Source organism: Penaeus monodon, chromosome 5, assembly GCF_015228065.2.
Source record: "Penaeus monodon isolate SGIC_2016 chromosome 5, NSTDA_Pmon_1, whole genome shotgun sequence".
In the NCBI taxonomy this organism is placed as follows: Eukaryota; Metazoa; Arthropoda; class Malacostraca; order Decapoda; family Penaeidae; genus Penaeus; species Penaeus monodon.
In genome coordinates, this window is record NC_051390.1 from 18265144 (window position 1) to 18272643 (window position 7500).

At 36.3% G+C, this 7500-nt stretch overlaps 1 protein-coding gene across 3 annotated transcripts in view; it reads right to left on the reverse strand.

The window, feature by feature from the left end:
- The window catches only part of LOC119573042 (membrane-bound transcription factor site-1 protease-like), a 32996-nt gene extending 29291 nt beyond the window's left edge, over positions 1-3705 (reverse strand). For 2 of the 3 annotated variants that reach the window (XR_005228756.1, XM_037920028.1), the window contains exon 1: positions 3589-3705. The gene's annotated coding sequence lies outside the window, so the exon portion shown is untranslated. The remainder of the gene's footprint in view (positions 1-3588) is intronic. The other variant, XM_037920029.1, reaches the window with a different exon arrangement.
- Positions 3706-7500: the final 3795 nt, after the last annotated feature.

The window sequence follows — 7500 nt, forward strand, 5'->3', positions numbered from 1 at the left end:
AGATCTTATTCCTGCCCACTGTAAGCAGCGGTGGAGGTTGCATTATAGAAAATTAAATATTATAAACAAAAACAAAAAATATATATATATGAAAAAAAAAATTAAAATAAATATAAATGGCAAAATGTTACTTATTGTTATTATCCTTTCAATGAGTTATGGACTACCTAGGGAGATGAAATGGACTCTGTCTAAAAGAAGTTTAATACCATCTGGATTCAGTATATCAAATGGCAAATATAGAAATATATACAAAGGAAAATGGAAAAAAATGCTTATGCAGAAAAAGAGATAATAAAGGAGAGGTAGGGACTCTTAGCACCGCCCATGAGTGTTCATGGGCGGTTAAAATAATGAGCGAAATGCATAAACATATAGTCAAAAGCATTAATATAGTGAAGTGAAATAATAATCTTCTTAAGCACAGAGTAATGTACAATTTACACATAGATGGTTCTACAAGTGCTTAGTGACCAAGGAGTCAGTTATTAGTCCTACCTATCTCACCTGTTTACCCTTTTCCTTGATTTTTGGAAAGTTTCTTTTGTATCATTTCACTGTCTTTAATGTTAACAAAATTTTAATAACAATTTAATAATCATAATATCAATAAGAAAAACAAGTACCAAAATCAATAGTAATACATTGATTTTCCTGTAATTTCATGGAATGGGTAAATCACTGTTTCTTACAATTTACTCATTCACATGGCATACCATTTGCACAGTGACCGACCTCCACAACTTACAGTGCTACAGTAAAAAGACCAACAAATACCCTCACATAAATTCTGTAAGATAGAGATTACACTCCCAAAAAGGCACTAGACTTCAAATGTATTTCAGTTTCAATTGCCAACACAATGCACTAAAATACACACTTTTATTTTACTAAAAATATTTGTAATATCCATATGCATGCAAATTTAACAGTTATGTTGTCTTTTCAGAGGTAGAGTTTGGAAAAAGTACTACTTGTTTCCATATTCTTTGGCAATTTTCTGGAGAAAAGAACTCTTTAACAAGTATTACAATTTCAGTGATTACACAAAATTCTGTAAAGTACAATAATCATACCCAACAGAAATTACTCATTTTTTAAAATGTATTGTGAGCCATTACACCCACATCTCCCACCCTATACCTGGGTCCCTATAGGATCCCCCAGATTATGAGCCTTCTTATGAAGCTCATACTTATGAGCCTTCCCTGGGACTTGACAGGGACTTGTCCAAAAATTGTGTGGGATAGAGGGAAAAAGTAAATAAAATAAAAAATCCATTTCCTCCATAATTACTGGATATGATTCTGTCAATCTCAGCATTAATGCATAGGGTGCTAATAAGCACATATCACCCATGTTTGGGTGCTGAGGGTGAGGGAAAGGATTAAGGTATAGGTGGAATGTTCTATTATGTTTTGTTTTTAATATGTCTGTGAAAGGTTTAAGTGTTCTTATTTCTATGATGTATTGAGGCAGCATGTTCCAGTAGCATATGTATGTGGGAAAAGTGAGCACTTGTAAGAGTCAGTGTTGGTGTGGTATGCAATCTTTCATGTTATCAAAATTTTGTGTGTTACATGTATGTCCTGCTTGTAGGTATTCTTGTTTGTTAATGTCTATAAGGTTGTTTGCGATCTTGTACATGACTATAAGTCTTTGTGCTTGTCTTCTTGTCTTGGTGCAGGTCCATATTTACTGTTTTTTGTGGGCTGTAATAACAAATGTAAAAGTACAGTTGTGTGTAATAAAGCCCTAGTGTTGACCTGTTCAGAAGTATAAAGGTGACAAACATCAACCATAATGATAACAAACTCAAGGGTTGTAACATTTAGGAATCCATGTAAATTTTTTATAATGCAGAGGCACTCACCAGGGACTAAGTCCCTAGCTCCATGTCACAAAATCTATTCAAACAATTTAAGTTGCCATGACTGAGTGTCACTGCTCAAGGGAAAAGGTTAATGGGGAGCTCTGTGGAAACATAGTCTTCACCTTGGTATGCACAGCAAGACAGAACCGAAACTCAGGAGCACTGAGTAAATTTAGATTGAGCAATGCTTTCCACAATTTTTTTCCTTTATTTGTGGCATTGCTGTTCAGATTACTTCTTAGTATATCCATATCATAAAGATTAAGCTGCCTACACATAAAAGATAGTGAATGTACAGTATTATTAGCTAGCATGTCTGATTCTTTGTATTATTAATTATTAATTCTGTAACATTATTACTTTGGATCATCATCACTAGCCAAATTACAATATTTTTAGTTAAAAGAAACCAACCTAAGAATGTGGGAACAACCTAAGTCATAAAAAAATTGAAGTTCATCTTTTTTGTATAGATGAAGCAAGCTCAGGTAAATTGAAGTTGATATTTTCATACAGGACAAAAAAGTTAGTCATCACTACAAGAAATAATCTACAGACACGAACAGTAACACTAAAAATAAAGCAAAAAGATCGCAGAAAGCACTGCTCATAACCTGAGTCCACTCGATGCTCCCAAGTTTCAGCTTTATCTTGCCATGCATAATGAGGTGAAGACAATATATCTCAGAGGGTATTGGGAGACAGAGCCTGCAATCCACCCTTCCCTCGAGCAGTAATGCCTAGTCACAGCAACGTAGATTGTTGAATACATTTTGTGATGTAGTCTCAGGTGAGTGCATTCATGCAATAAGGATTTACCAAAAATACCAAGATCAGGCTCAGCTCAAGTCAAAAACAAACTGTAAGACAATCTTGAAGTCAGACTATTTTTAGGACTGTCATTAAATTTACCAAAGAAAATTATATACCCATTTGTGAATACAGCCCTGTTTGTTGGAACAGTTATTTTAGAGCACTTGTTAAATCAAATGTAGGTCACACTCCCCATTCTAGTATAGTATGTTTGAAACAAATCGCAACAAGAATGTGTTAGAATACAGAAACTGAATGGAACAATTATCTGTTATCACAATGCTTATTAAAAACCTTGTCAGCAGCAAATGTCTCATATCACATGCAAAAAATTTACTCGATTTGGCATAAAAACCTAAAAGGAGGTTTTTGACATTCACCATATATCTGACAGCAAAGAAGGCCATTTACACAAAACACTGCAAGTACATCCGTCCTTTTCTTAAAAATGATTGTGCCTTTAAACATTATTTCTGTTGAACTTTACATATCAAGTGTGCGTCATTGCAGTTCCTTAATGGACCAGAATTCTTTTTAATTTTTGAGCATTCCTACTGTTGCTCATAATCGCTTGTATCCTTGAAGCCCTCTGAAGTTTGATGGGGAAAAAAATCTCCCTCATTTGGGATTTGATAATCACTGCACAAGATAGTTTTACACACAGAAAAAAACAACACTAAACGTTCACAATTACCTAAAATACGTCAAATAAATATCAAGTTAGCGATACGGGAAGATCCAACACAAGATAAAAGAAAATCTAACACATTCCTTCACAGTCGATGTTGAAGTGTCGAGTGGTCATCACTTCAGTCCAGCTTCTTCCTCTTCGAAATCCTCCTTTGTCCTGGCTACTTCTCATCTATTAACTAAGAAAACTAGCACATGCCGCACACACTTACACAGGAAGACCGTCGTCAGCCTCCCAGCCATCCCCAGAGCCGTGAAATAGTAGAAATAGTGGAAATAGTCGTCGAAGAGATGTTGCTTCATCCGCACAGATGTTTCATGTTTTGCATGTAAACGTCGGAAACTATTTAAGCCATTCCTATTTGTGCATCGAATATAGAGATAATACCATCACTTTATACGATTCGACTCTTTATACAGTCCTCCCATTGGATACCTTCTTAAATATAAGAGATCCGAATTTATAGCTTGTCTGGGTTTCCAATACCTTATACACTGAGCGCATGAAAGAAAACGGGGATTTCGGTGTCAACAAACTCGGGCCATGAGGCGTGACTTTAAAAACTCCATTTTTACCGTATGCAGCGAGCGAATTAAGATGAAGTAAAAATAGCTATTCCACTTTTCTCTTCTATTCATTATAATTTCTAAGAACGAGTCTGCGATTTCATTTAATACTTGGTGTGTAGAGGAGCAAAATAAAATACATACATTGAGTAATTTGCTTTTACTCACTTTTCCTGGGAATGACAGATGTTAAAACAGCATATAGGAATATAAACGAATATAATCAATATCCAGATATCACAGAACAGTTCTCTTTTCGACGTAAAAAGATTCTAACCACGCGTTTCCTAAACGCAGATGCCTATAACAGAGGAGTCATTTTCGTAACGGGATCTTGTCACGGTGATGGCCGATAACCTGGCGCAGAAACCGTTTTCTCTCTGTGGAACTGAGTGGAAATTGCAATCATGCTCTTTTGCAACTGCGGCTACTCTCCACATGGTTTAGACTATGTTTTTTTTTTTAATGTTGATTATGGAATTTGTTCGTTTTGATGCATTGCGATATCGGTGTCTTTGGGATTTTTTTTTTTTTTTTTTTTTTTTTTTGGGGGGGGTCTTTATATGCTTGTCCTCTTTTGAAATGTTAATTCACAAAAAGGGACTTTTAAAAGTATCTATGGAATGGATCTCAAGAATATATTTGCCTGTTGCTCTGGGGTGTTTATTTTGAAATGATACGTTGAATTGAAACTGATACGACTTTCGTTAAACCATTCACTATAGTCTCTACAACATATTCTTCTAATTATTTTGACATGATACTTGGTCATGATAACTGTTATCCTCATTAATTTGGAAATAACAGTTAACTAGATACATCAGGAGACAGATTTGTTGAATAGTGATATGGATAGTATACGTTGAATAGTGATCCTCTTCATCTTTCTTCTTTCTCTCTCTTTTTTTCTTTCCTGCCTCTCTTGACTGTCTCTCTGCTTTCACTGCTCTCTCTACGTTCTCTCTACTTCTTCTCTCTTATCTCATTCTCGTCATTGATCTCTCTCTTTCTCTCTCTCTCTCTCTCTCCTCTTCTCTCTCTTCTCTCTCTCTCCTCTCTCTCTCTCTTACTCTCTTCTCTCTCTCTTCTCTCTTCTCCTCTCCTTCTCTCTCTCTCTCTCTCTCTTCTCTCTCTCTCTCTCTCTCTCTCTCTCTCTCTCTCTCTCTCTCTCTCTCTCTCTCTTCTCTCTCTTCTCTCTCTCTCTCTTCTCTCTTACTCGCTCACTAACTCATCCACCCACCCACCCTCAGTGGCCCTGATGACAACGAGGATATTTTTCTTAACCATAAATATCGTATTTGCAAAAATTCATCCGCCTATTGCTGCACGTGACTTTTCTGGCGGCCCGGGTGACATATTGCTTTTTTTTCACAAATCTCATCGTGTTTACTCTATTGCCGTCACCATTTAACACCATTAGTCATAGGTGTGGTGTGTACATAGTGTGACAGTGAAATAATATACTTAATGTATACACCATATTTTAAAAACTTGATTTGTATGTGTGATGAGACCATACGAAAATGATCTATATGTATGCTACAACATTGAGTGAGCACTGGTAATATATCAGGCACTGTAATTATTAATGCAGTACTGCGCATAATACAGATAGTTATAACATATACCAGGTGATGTCAGTTAGCCATGCAAGAGAGAGCTTTTTTACTTAATGTTCTGATTCACCATAGATGCTAAATAGCTTATTTCCACATGAAGGGGCTGTAAAGGCGTATAACTAATTTTTCACGGATGGAATTGGAATCGTTATCGAGTGGTCAAAAGGCGAATTATGAAACTCCTGCATGACAACGCGAGATATTAACCTGAACGACTCAATGATAATCCAAGTCGAGGATGTCATCTGCGTGTCCGCTCCGGATTATGCCTCGCCTGAACACCAAGAAAATAGCGTTACCTAACGTTGTCATGCCTGTCGACTGAGCTGTCGTTAGGATATCGGGGCTTGTTTGTACGCTGCTTATCAATTATCCAACCAGCAGTTAATAGCATTATGGTAATAATGAAGCGTTTGCAATAGCATGACGTTAGAGGAAGGATGCGATGCAATTTCTAAAATTTATCCTGTTCATTCAGCCTTCCCTTTCGTTATAGATAAAAAGAAAGAAAAAAAAACAGTAATGATTTCTGAACGAGGGAAAAGCAAAGTTAGCGAGGCGCAGATCAAGCAAATGTTATTGTAGAGTTCAAGGCATCGTGGCGCCAGGTGGGTCGAAAGCACCAAGCTCGGCACTCCAGTTCCGTGTCACTGCACAGCACATGTGCTTGTATCAGTGCAGTTGGTGACGAGAAAGCAATCAAGCAATAATGGCAACGAAAGCATCTGTAACCAAGCGGCAACCGAAGACTCAGCAGTCTTGAAGGTCAGCTCGGGATGCCCGCCGCCGCCGCCTCAGCAGAGCGCAGCACCCGATTGGATTCGGCCGCAGTCCAAACCCATTGCAGATTGCTCAGCTTTTTTTTCCTGGTAGTTACCACGCTCTGCGCCAGTCATGATCTGTAGCAGCCAGATGGTGCGCAGAAGTGTGTGTTTATTTTTTTGTTGGTGTGTTTGTTTATTTTACTGCGCTTGCGTGTCGTGATCAGAGTCTGTTGTTGAACGTACTTGAATATGCAAATATGATTGCGTATTGAAATTCTTGTAGGCCAATGTTTTTACGTATACTTATTATACTTCATGTATCATGTATCCTTATAATAAAAAAAAAAAAATCTGACTGCCTATGAATCAGATTATTAAGCCTTCAAATTCATAGATTTTCAATTACATACACATGTTAGTCTCAACAAGTTTGCCCGAAGAATTTTCTTTTCTTTCCTTTCTATAAAAGTACTGCACTGAAGCTGGTATTTTTTCAGCACTTCGAAATTTTTGTGCATAAGATAAAAAATAATAAAACAACAAAATTAGGCAAAACAAGATATTCTAATTAATTTCCCAAATATGCATTAAGAATTCTAACAATGATAATAACCAATTTGGCGACAGTAACGATACTATTAATATGATAATTATATCGATACTCAATCGAACCAATTTAAAGCACTAAGCCCATGGACAAAATAGTGTTTGTTTTGTTTTCATCGCTCATGATTTTAATTCATCTATACGCTTTTCATTGCTTTTTTTTTTTTTTTTTTCCTCATATTTACGTATTGCATTTATAACAGGGTTGATTTTCTTGGTGTAATTAAGTGTTAACTGTCGAACGTTTTTATTAATGCCATTCTAAGCCCTTAAATTCAGATGTTTAGGTTCGAATCTCGATATAGATTTTAACGTTTTGTAAACAATGCGGTTTAATCCTTTTTGTGTGCGTGTGTGAAAATACTGATACTTCGAGAATTCAGCACAATAACAATAGATACTTCACTACGTAGAATACAGAATTACAGTTGTGGTACAAAAGTTATTTTGTGAAACATGTGGAGTTTGCTGGTAGTCTGATGAAAGAACGCCATCGATGATATTACGGGTATTGTTATATTACATTACACTATATTCTTTTTGAATATAAAGACGCTATTCTTATCCA